We start from the raw sequence: 13,854 nt of genomic DNA on the forward strand, positions 1-13,854 counted from the left end.
GCCTATGCTCCTTCCCCTATCCCCCACAGCATCTCTGACAGGCGTCCTCTGCCCCCAGAATGCCTTGGGTGCCCCCTGCACAAAGCACTGCCAGCCTGGCAGGGCCCCAGTTCTACATTTCCATTCCTCCCCCACCCCACCCGACTCCTTGCCTCATGTTAATTTCCCACCTGAGTACTGAGTACTTTATAAATAGCAAATCTAAAATGAATTTTCTACCAGCGATCATTAGCTCCCTTGACATCCATTAAACATTCTCGCAAGCAGAGTGAAGTGACAAAAGGGATTGATTTTTACAGTATGCTTAATAGGGGAAAAGAAAGAAAGGTGTTGACAGTCCTTTTTTTTCTGTCCTGATATCACAAGGAATTTGAAATCAGTCAAATGACTTTTATCTGGAAAAAAGAAGGCTAGGATTGGGGGTGGGAGGAGTCAGGGTGGGGAGAGAGAAGCAGCCTGCCCAGCACCCTGCTCAGCCCACTTCTGCATTTGTGACAGGTAAACATGGAGTTAGTTAGCTCATGCCAGCCACCAAGATGAATATGTCAGAGTTAATGCGTCAAAATATATAGGGTCCAAGCCAGGGAGCGAGTGGAGGGCTGGGGGAGGCAGGAGAGCAGTGGTGGGGAGAGGCAAAGTAACCAATCTTCTGCGGAAACTACTGGAAGAATAAATGTGTTGATGCAATAGCTGAAGTCAGAGGAAGCTGGCATATGAGGCACTGTAGCTGAAAATTTAACTTTGATTTCAATTTTCATATTTGTCAGCAATAATTAGATTCACGAAATGTTTTGCCACTGTTCTAAAATACTAATAAGTAGAGGCCTTTGTAGTGTGGTTAATGGAGTCTTTTTTTCCTAGTGGTCTAGAAAAATTCCATTAAAGCAAAAAGTCATGCTATATTATGGCACTTCAACATACAGGCCTCTGCTGCCACAGTACTGCCGTCCCCGAGCCCGCCGCCCTCCGTGTAGCCACAGAGCCCTGGCTGGGGAGGGGCTTTGCATGTCATAAGCCTCAGCTGTCCATCATGTTTGACCTGCACAGACTTCCCCACATGGGGGAAGCCAGCCAGTCAGAGACAAAAGGAGACGCAAACTGAAGAAAGCATTGCCCTGGAAAGGACCCTCACCTCCTGGAGCAGGCTGAAGAGAGGACGGGGGAGAGGATGGTCGGGTGGGTGCCTGGCTCTGGCTGGGAAGTGCGGCTCCTGCCTGAGGACAGGAAATCCATCCCCGTTCATCACCAAACTGGACTCCCCGGGGTTAAGGCTGGAGCCCCTCCGAGTGGCAGAGCCCACATTTCCATCTTCTCCCAGTGCCCATCCTGCACTGGGAAGGCTGAATTCTCTGGAGATAGAGTTTGGTTAAAAGGTCTGAGACCTACTATTTTTGAGTGACTTTTTCCTGGGATGTCTAAACCTCTCTCTGATATCCCAGGGTGCTCCCTGCAGGCCAATATGTGGTGGAGGGGTAAATGACTCCCTTACACAGTTAAGTGTATAATACAGACACTCTCCAGAGAGCCCAAGTGGATAAGGAAGGGTCTGGAGCACGCTCACCTCCCTTCCACCCTGCCTTCACTGGCACACCCTTGCAGTCAGGGATTCTCATGCAGGTGCGCTGGTGTCTCAGAGAGGCTCTCTCCTGTTGCTGCAGAGCAGCTGCCTGTTAGTGCATCTCTTGGAGTCCAGTGAACTCAAGAACTCTGCCATGATGCCCTTAATTTTCCTTCCCTAAGTTTTGAAGAGAATTCCAAGCCATCAGTTCTAAGTTAACCAACAGAAAAGAAGAAAGCTAAATGGAGCTGTGTGATTTCCATCACCCACCCCCAAGTCCCCTTCCTGTCAAATTGTGGTTGCTTGACCTAGTAGTAGAGTGACTTGGAATTGACTAACCTTAAAAGGGAAACGATGGAGGAATGGATAGATTGGCAGGGAGCCAGACTCGGACTGACAACTCAGCCCGGATAAAGGACAACTTTTGGAAGCCACTCATAGCAAAAAACGGTACCTCCATCGCACCCACGAATGCAGGGCAACTCCTCGCCTTTGCCCTGCCCTTCCCTGGGACCCTGCTTTCCTTGGCCTTTGTCCCTCTGTGCTATGCCCTTGCATGCATGCCTATGTCTCCCAGTGGACAGAGAATGGCAGCCTGTGCTCCTTCCCCACAGTGCAGAGACCTTCCTGGGGCCCAGGCCTCTCCCCAGCCCCTCCTTCCTTCCCTCTCTCCCCACCAGTCGCTATTTTGCAGCCGCCTTGCTCTTCCCCCGTGGCATGTGCCAGATCTTATCCCAATGCAGCACTTCAGGATGAAAGAAGGAGGGGATATTAAATCCACCAGTGATACGCGTGGCAATTGGGAGAGGCTTTTGTTGTGTCATTTCCTACCTCCTTCAGCCTATTAAGCAAACAAAAGTGCTTGTGGAATGAGAAATGTAAATGGCCAATGCAAGCCGATTAATCCTAGATGTACAATTCCATTAATAAGGCCGCTTTTTAATAGGCAGCTCCGGCAGCAGCGGTGGACAGGCCGGGAATTGATGTATTCTCTGTAATTGTATTGCAACTAATAGGATATGAAGAAAATTGTACTGGAGAAGCAGGTCTTTCAACACCATTTTCCAATCAGCTGAAATAATGACTTGCAGACGAAAGCCTTGAAAAGTAACGACACATTAAAAAAATATAACATCATCCAGGAGTATCCATTATTCCCAATCTTAGTTTGGGAGATCTTTCTTTCATTCTTCTCCCTCCTTGCCCCCACCTTCCCTCTTCAACTCCTCTCTACCACAGGGAATAACCCAAACCCAGAGGAGTCCTGTCACTTGTCGATGAGCGCAAGAGCTGTCAGGGAGGCCAGCTCGCAGGCTGCGGCTGTGTGTCTCCCTATTTGCAAGTCAGGAGGGAGAAGGAGAGAGGCAGGGTGCGGGGTGGAGAGATCACTGGAAGGAACCCAGTGCTGGATCTTAAGCCAGTCAGATGAGTGATTCTGGGCCGTCCCTTCACCTCCCTGGCTTCCCTTCCAGTTCCCAAATGCAGTGAATCTGAGTTATCACAGGGCAGGCTGGGAGGAAAGGCGGCCCCGCAGCATTCCGGGGCCAAAGATGGACGCCTGCGCACAGGGGTGTGCTGGTTGCCTGAAGGCCGCCTGCCGACAGGCTCTGCGGGACCCGGGTGTCTCCCCATGGACTGCGACTTCTCACCGGACGCCTGGCAAGCGCTCTTAGTCGTGGGTAAATTCATCTGTTCACTCCTTCGCTCACTCCCTCATTCATCAGATACTGACAGGATGCTGAGATGCTCTAGATGCCGCTCCAGGTTCTGGCCGCGCAGTGGTGAATAAAGCAGACAAAAAAATTCGTCCTTGCCCTCATGACGCTTGCAGTCTATCAGGTGAGCATAGTTTTTGCGGAGCCCTCACTATATATTCTATCAGTCCTTAGCCTTTTCGCTGGCTGAGAAGACAAGCGGAAGCGCCTCTGCTTTTGTGGATTTCGCTGGGGGCGGCAGCCGGCCCCTTGCCAGCACCTCTCCCTCCCCGCTCCCCCTCCCTCCACTGCGGTCGCTGGGTCTCTTTCCTGCCATTTGTATGCTGACTCTGCCCCTCCCTTGGTCGCAGGCTGGAGAGTAAATATAAGGAGAAAAGGCAAAGCACATTTCGGTTGAAATCCCCAAGGAAACAGATGTGATTGCTGTACAGAAATGGTTCCAATAAGGGCAGAAAGGAATATTGCTTTTATAGCTTTTGGGACATAAAACATTTAGAAAATGTGATTGACTGGCAGGGTCTAATTTATCATTTATCTCATTCCCTCTGCTCTCTCACTCTCTCTTCCCCACAACACGGGGGCACGTACTTAGAGGCAAACTTTTTTCTCCTCTTTGCTTTCCTTTCTTCTTCTCTCTCAGACTTGGATTTATCATCATTCTGTGAAGCAGGAGAACTCCTGTGGCTATTTATAATTAATGCTCAGAAACCTGCCAATCCATTTAATGACACTAGCAGGTCATGGCCCCCTTATAGCTCTCCATTAATCATCATTAGAACAGCTCTGAGTTTTTACATTCTTTTTAAATGTTAATTCACCTCTGTAATGCTCCTTTTAGTTAAAACTGTAAAGAGGCAAGTGGCTGGTCCCTCTGTGCCGCCTGCCAGGGGAAAGCCTGGTGGAGCTGATAAAGCCGGTTGATTTCATCTGCTCTTTTGTCCTCCACCCTGGCCCCACTACCAGATGCCAACCTAGTTTGTTCTTTGGTTGCCTATATTTCTCTTTTAAAAAATGCCTAGTGACTTAAAGTTCCGGGCCAATAAACCCACTCTGATATCTTTGGACTCTCAGGGCCAAGGTGACAATCTGTGAGGAGTTACTGACTCAGTGTCGTGATGTGGTTTTCTAGCTCCTTTAGGTGATGGATGGAGCATAAAGGGCTCCAGGGGTAAGTCGAGCTGAGAACTGCCCATGTGATTTTTCCAACACTCAAGAATATGCTCCAAATGAGCCGGCTGAATGAGGTTATCTAAAGAATTCTCCTTCTTGTCAAGAGAGCTCACCACTTCCCCCATTTTTGCCACTAATGGGCTATGAGACTTTGGGTAAAACATTTCACCTGCCTTCTCACCTACAAAATGGGGCCCATATCTGTCCTGCCTAACTAATATGGTTAAATCTCTAAAGACTAGGTGGAGTTGAAATTATACCAAACTTTTAAAACTAATGTATCGATGCAAGGTGTCCATATAAGTCTCATTTCTTACCTTTCTCTGCCGCTTCACGTACATATCTCGACCTCCTGCTAAAGCAGTGCTCTGTTGTCGTTCAGGCCCGTGAGTGTGTATGCCCTCAAACCTCCATCTCGGTTGTATTTATATCATATTTCTCAAGCCGGAAAAGTATAGTAGAAAAAACATTAAAATGGCAATGAGGGAATCTGAATTTGAATATCAACTCTCTTACGTACTAACTGTGCAACTCTGAACAGCTTTCTTCAGCTCTCTCAGCCTCGTTTCCCTTACTTTTGGGCTTTATATTTCTAAGCCCCCTTGCTCTAGTAAGTCCTGTGATTTTATGGCTTGCCTCATACATGAGTCTGCCCAAAGGGCCGTGGCAGTGACGCAGGCCTAATTGGGAAAACCTGTCCCTTTGACCATCTGAGCTCTTAGATTCTCCTTGTCTCGTCAAGCAACGTGCCCAAGGCTTTAGAACTCTAACAAAAGCAGGCACAAATAGATGGGGAAAATAAAAAATAAGATTTAGTTCGTTTCCAACCCACTGTCTGACCTCTCGATACTACCCCTCTTTGTGCAAGGCATTCAGAGCTGTGGATTTGAACTTATTTTCAAAGTTGCCTCACATCCACACATTAAGTTGAGATAACTGCTCAGGGCCTACCAGGAAGCAGACATCTCCTATATTACATCATTTACTCCTTCTTAATACTTCTCTAAAGTAGGCTAACCTCGTTTTATACATGATTAAACTGAGGCATGAAGAGGTAGTGCTCCTGGTCTGAGGTTTGTGTAGCTTGCACATTGCGGGGGCACCGGTCAACCTAGGTCCCCTAAATTGAAGTCCAGACTTCTGTTTCATATAGTTTCATCTTGTTTTGCTCACTCTTCCGTTGTCTTTAGATGAGGATGAGGTAATACACTTTGGATAAAATAAAGACATACTGTATCAGCTGCTCCTGTTCTGGCATGAATTGTAACTAGTGACCTATGATTTGGGCTAAAAACCTACTTTCCTGGGTTGATTCCTCACTGTGCTTGCTTTCGCGTTGGCACCACGATGTATAAATGAGCTTCCATGGGATTTTCTACGGGGAGATCCACCAGCCACCCCTGTTCGTTTTTAGTCTTCCTACCTGTGTGGTCCCAGCCCCCATTCTTACAGGGACAGTCATACCTCCTTCTCCTTCCTGCGAAGCATCACTGACGCTCTAAGCAGACACCAGTCCCCAAGCTAGGCTTTGGCCATCTGTTCTGCCCATCACTCAAGAATGCAATAAAACCCACTTGACAATTATGTCAGCACAAAGGGCAGAGAGGGCTGCATAGCACAAAGCTGTGTAAAATTCATTCTTCCAAAGGTTGCCTCAAGAATATTCTGGCCAAAAAAAAAGCTCTAACAGCAAGTGGAGTATTGTGTCATCTGCCTTTTTCTCATTTCACTACTTTGCTTTATTAATGGATCTATGTTAGTTCTTGCTTGGTACAAGTTAATAATAATAAGACCTTAAAATCATGCAATGCTGTACACATTTGAAAGGACTTTCACTAATCTATTACATCTTTAAATCTTCCTGACTGTAGTTGAATTTTTGAACTGAAGGGGCCTTAGAAAACATTTAACCCAACTCTTCCAGCTGATTATTATGGATGTATTTTGTTTAGTTTAAGTAATGTATCCTTATCAAACATAATTTGGAAACCATACAAAAGTTGCTTTAAAAAGATTTAAAGTCACCCATGCACAATTACATTTAATGTATTTCCTTCCAAGTTTTTTCCTTATTCTCTGCCGTGGTTTTTATTATATAGTTATAATCATATCATTTATATCTCATTTTTTCTTTTAAGACTAGATCAGAAGCAATTTTCCATGTTGTCACATAGTGTTATTGAGCATAATTTTAATTGGTTTTATTGCATTACATCAAGCAGATGTATAATACCGTTACCCTATGTTTGGACATTTATGTTGTTCTAATTTTTGGCTGTTATAAATAATGTTTCAGTGAACATCTCCATGAGTATAGCCTATCCCAGTTTTACAATTGTTTCCTTTAGACCAGATCACTAGAAATCCTATTATCACCGATTCTCTTATTTTACTCAGGGGAAACTGAGGCATAGAGAAATGAAGTGACTCCAGGTACTGTGGTCAGTGAAAAGATCAGCATGTACACCAGAAGTCAGGCCTTTTGTCTCCTGGTTTCACATTTCTTCCACTATCTGGTGGTCCTCAGAATTTTTAAAAAGGGCTTGAAAAACGTCTTGGTTGTCCACGTGAAGTAATTTTGTTTTTAGTGTCCAAAGATTGAGAAAAAACACAATAAAAATTGCCATAAATTCCGTAGCCCTTCTAAACAATGTGCGTGAAATTAACTACAGCAGTGTCCATATTTATTTAGGAACAACACGAGCGTGGATGTTGAGAAGGATCCATTCCATCTGTTGACAATGCTTGATGTGCACATGGATCCTAAACCCCTTTTAAAAACTTTTGCCCCCCAAACTAGGCTCCATTGTCCTTTAAAAAGAAGGCATCTTTGGGGGCCTCCCCAGTGGCATAGGGGTTAAGTTCATGCGCTCTGCTGTGGCGGCCCAGGGTTTGCAGGTTCAGATCCCTGGCATGGAGCTACACACTGCTCATCAAGCCATGCTGTGGTGGTGTCCCACATACAAAATGGAGGAAGATTGGCACAGATGTTACCTCAGGGACAATTTTCCTCAAGAGAAAAAAAAAGAGGAAGATTGGCAACAGATGTTAGCTCAGGGCCAATCTTCCTCACCAAAAAAAAAAAGAAGAAGAAGAGTGTATCTTTGCTTTTCTGTCACGATGTTCGTTCCAAGCTAGAACCTGTGGGAACCACAGTTCTCTCCCATTGGACCTTTCCTGCCCTCTTTAATTTATAGGTAGAAGAGAGATGGAGTGACTGTTCTGAATATTGACAGCTGCAACAGGCCTGCACCAAGTTTTATGTAGACTGCACAGCTTTACAACCTGAAAGATAGTCTCCAATAATAACAATAGCTTAAATTTATTGACCACCTATTAGGTACTAGGTACCATCCTAATTGCTATGTATGTGTAATTTCTGTTGATTTTTACAATGTTCCTATTAAATGGCTGCTACATTTATCATGCTTTTACAGATGAAAAGGCTAAAGAGGACAGGAGTTCAGTTCACACTATCTAATTGGCATGCAATATCCTATTAGTTTCAGGTGTACAACATAGTGGTTCAATATTTATATACATTATGAAATCATCACCACAATCAGTCTAATAACCATCTGTCACCGTGCAAAGTTATTACCACATTATTGACTATCTTCCTCATGCTGTTCATCATATCCCTGCGACTTATTTATTTTATAACTGGAAGTTTACATCGCTTAGCCCCTTCACTGACTTCACCCATTCCCCCATCCCTCTCCCCTCTGGCAACCACTGGTTTATTCTTTGTATCTATGAATTTGTTTCTGTTTTGTTTTTTAGATTCCATGTATAAGTGAAATCATATGTTATTTGTCTTTCTCTGTGTGACTTATTTCAATTAGCGTAATATCCTCTAGATCCATCTATGTTGTCAAAAATGGCAAGATTTCCTTATTTTTTATGGTTGAGTAATAGTGGAATTGTTGCATATATGTATCACATCTTCTTTATTCATCTGTTGATGGACACTTAGGTTGCTTCCATATCTTGGCTATTGTTAATAATGCTGCAATGAACATAGGGGTGCATATATCTCTTCAAATCAATGTTTTGTTTTCTTTGGATAGATACACAGAAGTGGAATTGCTGAATCACATGCCATTTTTAATTTTTTGAGGAAACTCCATACTGTTTTGCATAGTGGCTGCACCAATTTACATTCCTACCAACGGTGTATGAGGGTTTCCTTTTCTCCACATCCTTGTCAACACTTGTTATTTGCCATCTTTTCAATAATAACCATTCTGGCAGGTGTGAGGTGGTATCTCATTATGGTTTTGATTTGCATTTCCCTGATGATTACTGATGTTGAGCATCTTTTCATGTGCCTGCTGGCCATCTATGTATCTTCATTGGAAAAATGTCTATTCAAGTTCTCTGGCCATTTTTTAATTGTGTTGTTTGTTTTTTTTGATATTGCATTGTGTAAGTTCTCTATATATTTTTGATATTAACCTCTTGTTGAATGTATGATTGGCAAATATCTTCTCCCATTCAGTAGGTTGCCTTTTCATTTTGTTGATGGTTTCCTCTGCTGTACAAAGCTTCTGGTTTTATGTAGTCCCATTTGTTTATTTTTGCTGTTGTTGCCTTTGCCTGAGGATACTGGGCCAAAAATATATTGCAAAGACTGATGTCAAAGCCTGACTGCCTATGTTTTCTTCTCGGAGTTTATGGTTCCAGGTCTTACCTTTAAGTCTTCAATCCATTTTGAATTTATTTATGTATATGGTGTAAGATAGTGGTCCAGTTTCATTCTTTTGCATGTAGCTGTCCAGTTTTCCCATCAATGTGTATCGAAGTGACTATCTTTTCCCCTTTGTCATAGACTAATTGACCATATAAGTGAGGGTTTCTTTCTGTACTCTGTACTAGGTTCCATAGATCTATGTGTTTGTTTTTGTGCCAGTACCACATTCTTTTGGTTACTTTAGCTTTGTAGTACAGTTTGAAATGAGGGCATGTGATACTTCCAGCTTTGCTCTTCTTTCTCAAGGTTGCTTTGGCTGTTTGGAGTCTTTTGTGGTTCCATATGAATTTTAGGATTCTTTGTTCTAGTTCTTTGAAAAACACTTTGATGTTTTGATGGGGATTGCACCAAAGGGTAGATTACTTTGGATAATATTGACATTTTAACAATATTAATTCTTCCAATCCATGAACATGGTATATCTTTCCATTTATTTGTGTCATCTTCAATTTCTTTCATCAATTTCTTATAGTTTTCAGAGTACAGGTCTTTCCCATCCTTGGTTAAATTTATTCCTAGGTATTTTATTCTTTTTGTTGCAGATAGGGTGGAGATTTGAGCCTTGGAATCATGGCCACCAATTGTACACTCTTCCCCTGTGCACACACAGCCTCCTTCACCCCACGTCCTCCAAACATTTGAGAAGTGTGATGAGGCAGGTCATGGTCCTTATATGTTCAGCTCTTGCTCTCATCCTTATCTTTCATTCAGAACCCACTTATGGAGTGAGGGACAATAAAGGACTCTCGGGACTCTCCTCTTTACTGGCTGGCTTTCCAGAATCACTGAGATGGCTCTTCTTCCTGAATAGGAATTTGCTGTGGTTATCCAGGCAGCAGCCACATTTGACCGAAGACTCTGTGCTCTGGCATGATTAGGAACAGATCTGTGGATGATTGTGATTACAGTATTAGATTGGGACACACAAAATGGCCAGTTTTCAACCATTTTGATGTCCAATAGCATCATTGTCATAAGGCTTATTCTAGTACATGTATGGGGCCTGATTGCCTCAGCAAGCTCATTCATTGGTTGATGACATATTGCAATAAAGGGAGGAAGATGGATATCTATCCACTTTGCCCACCCCTCAGCCAGCATAGGGAAGCTACAAAGGGACCCAAAAAACTTAGAGTATTGTAGGATAAGGAAGCTGTAATGAATAGATGATTAGGACATCACCTATCCCTTCTCTCCCACCTCTCTTCACATCACCTCAGGTTTACCAGCTAGCCTGAAGAAATTACAACTCTGTTTCGGTTCCTACTAGCTTTCATGTGAACTTGTGTTAGGGTTCTTACCCGCTTATGCTGAAGACCATATTCCTTTTCTGAAATGTAAAGCACCAGAGGAGCTCACTCCAGATGCACAGTCCTTATCCCTGGATAGTGTCTCTGTTCTAAATTCCTGCAATGTTGATCAAAAGCATGGGATTTAGAACTAGAGAGGTCTTGGTTTGAATCCTGATTCTACCATTTAATATGTGACCTTGAGAAATTTGTTTATTTTCTCTCAGCTTGGGTTTTGTCAACTATAAGATGATTTTAATGGTTAAATTCTAGAATATACGTAAAAGTGCCTGTGCATTGTGGACATGGAAGACATTTTTGCTCCCCCTTTTTTTCTGAATCTGGTGATCTGGGAAGGATGCCAGAGGAGGAAGTATGAAGGTACTCTCTTCACAGAGAAACACTATGTGCTGAACTGTAAATTGTCCCCTAAGTTCCACCAGGTGTAGTCATGCTTCTGTAGACAATGGACCATAACATTTCAAATATGGCATATTTTAGGAAATCTTGGACATGTTTTTTATTATTTAATTTCTTTCCTTTGAGATTGAAGTAAAACCAATTTCTGCTTCCTCTCTCTAGACCTAACCTTGGGCCTTCTGAGTTTTTGGAGTCTGATACTGAACGTCCCTAACAAACAGCCCTTTCTCCCATAGCGAGATACAAAAGAAAAGAGACATGCATAGAGACAGACAGAAACTTAGAGACAGAGGGAGAAAAAGAATTGATAGATAAATAGATAGATGTAGATATTTAAACTCTTAGAATCCCAAAAGTCAAAAATATTTAATCATCAGATAAACCTTTAATTAAAAACAAAATCTTGGGGTTGGCCCAGTGGCCCAGCAGTTAAGTTCGCACATTCCGCTTCAGTGGCCCAGGATTTGCTGGTTCGGATACTGGGTGTGGACCAATGCACCGCTTGTCAAGCCATGCTGTGGTAGACATTTCAGGAGATTTGATCTTCATTCTTATTGATTCTATAATTTGAATAATATTCTGAATATGTCAAGCTCAGGGACCAATTCCTATTGTGGAATCAAGAACTGTTTGCATTAGTCTACTTTGAGTGAGAGTGAATAGCCCAAGCAATGACCTTCCTCCACATTTAAAGTAGAGGAAGATGGCCATGGATGTTAGCTTAGGGCCAGTCTTCCTCCGGAAAAAAGTGGAGGATTGGCAGCAAATGTTGGCTCAGGGCTAATCTTCCTCAAAAAAACAAATAAGATAAATAAAAACAAAATCTTAGAGTTACCTATCCTTCTCAAACTCTTTCAAAACATTGAAGAGGAAGGAACACTTGCAAACCCATTCTACAAGGGCAGCATTACCCAAACACATAGACAATACAAAAGACAAAGACAATACAAAAAATTACAGGGTAGTATCCCTGATGAACATAGATGTAAAAATTCTCAACAAAATATTAGCAAACCAAATTCAACAATATATTAAAATATATATACCACAGTCAAGTAGGATTTATCCCAGGGATGCAAAAATGGTTTAATATCAATGAATCAATCAACGTGATACACCACATTAACAAGATGAAGGACAAAAATCATACAATAATCTCAATAGATGCAGAAAAGTCATTTGACAAAATTCAACATCCATTTATGATAAAAACTGTCAAAAAGTGGGTATAGAGGGAAGGATCTCAACATAATAGACACCATATATAACAAACCCACAGCTAACAACATACTCAATAGTGAAAAGCTGAAAACATTTTCTCTGAGATCAGGAATAAGACAACGATGTCCATTCTCACCACTTTTATTCAACATAGTACTTGAAGTCCTGGCCACAGCAATCAGACAAGAAAAAAAACAAAATAAAAGGCATCAAAACTGGAAAGGAAAAAGTAAAACTATCACTATTTGTAGATGACATGATACTATATGTAGAAAACCTTAAAGATTCCACCAAAAATATTAGAATTAATAAATGAGTTCAGTAAATTTTCAAGATATAAATATACAGAAATCTGTTGTGTTTCTCTAAACTAATAACAAGTAATCAGAAAGAGAAATTAAGAAAACAATTGCATTTGCAATTGCATCAAAAACATAAAATACCTAGGAAGAGATTTAACTAAGGAAGTGAAAGACCTGTGCTCTGAAAACTATGAGACATTGATGAGAGAAGACGAGGATGACAAAAATCAATGGAAAGATACACTGTGCTCGTGGATTGGAAGAATTAATCCTGTTCAAATGTCCATGCTACTCAAAGTAATCTAGATTCAATGCAATCCTCATAAAAAAAAAACCAATGACATTTTTCACAGAACTAGAACAAAGAATCCTACAATTCCTCTAGAACCACAGAAGATCCTAAATAGCCAAAGCAACCTTGATAAAGAAGAGCAAAGCTGGAGGTATCACACTCCCTGATTTCAAACTATACTACAAAGCTGTAGTCATCAAAAGAATATGGTACTGACATAAAAACAGACACATAGGTCAACGGAACACAGTACAGAGTCCAGAAAAACACCACGCTTATATGGTCAATTAATTTATAACAAAGGAGGCAAGAATATACAATGAGGAAAAGATAATCTCTTTAATAAATGGTATTTAGTAAACTAGACAGCTACATGCAAAAGAATGAAACTAGACCACTTTCTTACACTATGTACAAAAATAAATTCAAAATGGATTGAAGACGTAAATGTAAGCCCTGAAACCGTAAAATGCCTAGAAGAAAATACAGGCAGTCAGCTCTTTGACATCCGTCTTAGCAATATTTTTATGGCTCTGTCTCCTCAGGCAAAGGTAATAGGAGCAAAAATAAACGTATAAGACTACCTCAAACTAAAATGCTTTTGCACAGCAAAGGAAACCATCAATAAAACAAAAAGGCAACCTACTGAAAGGAAAAAGGTATTTGCAAATGATGAGGGTTAATACCTAAATATATAAAGAACACATACAATTCAATATCAAAAAACCAAACAATCCAATTAAAAAACAGGCAGAAGACCTGAATAGATATTTTTCTGATGAAGATGTATAGGTGGCCAACAGACACCTGAAAAGATGCTCAACATCAGTAATCTTCAGGGAATCATCAGTATCAGGAATGATCAGTAATCCTCTGTGATCATCAGGGAAATGCAAATCAAAACTGTAGGAGATACCACCTCACACCTGTCAAAATGGCTATTATCAAAAGATAAGAAATAACAAGTGTTGGTGAGGATGTGGAGAAAAGGAAACCCTCATACACTGTTGGTAGGAATGTAAATTGGTGCAGCCACTATGCAAAACAGTATGGAGTTTCCTCAAAAAATTAAAAATGGAACTACCATGCAATCTAGCAATTCCGTTTCTGTGGATTTATCTGAAGAAAACAAAA

General features: G+C 41.7%; 1 protein-coding gene across 5 annotated transcripts in view; it reads left to right on the forward strand.

Moving 5' to 3' along the window:
• Positions 1-13,854, forward strand: part of NTM (neurotrimin) — a 907,778-nt gene that overhangs the window by 19,842 nt on the left and 874,082 nt on the right. Inside the window, exon 1 of one of the 5 annotated variants that reach the window (XM_070272997.1) lies at positions 2,828-3,397. The exons of the other annotated variants lie outside the window; for them this stretch is intronic. The gene's annotated coding sequence lies outside the window, so the exon portion shown is untranslated. Of the gene's footprint in view, positions 1-2,827; positions 3,398-13,854 lie in introns of those variants that run through there. 5 annotated transcript variants of the gene reach the window in all.

This window comes from Equus caballus, chromosome 7, assembly GCF_041296265.1.
Source record: "Equus caballus isolate H_3958 breed thoroughbred chromosome 7, TB-T2T, whole genome shotgun sequence".
Lineage (NCBI taxonomy): Eukaryota > Metazoa > Chordata > Mammalia > Perissodactyla > Equidae > Equus > Equus caballus.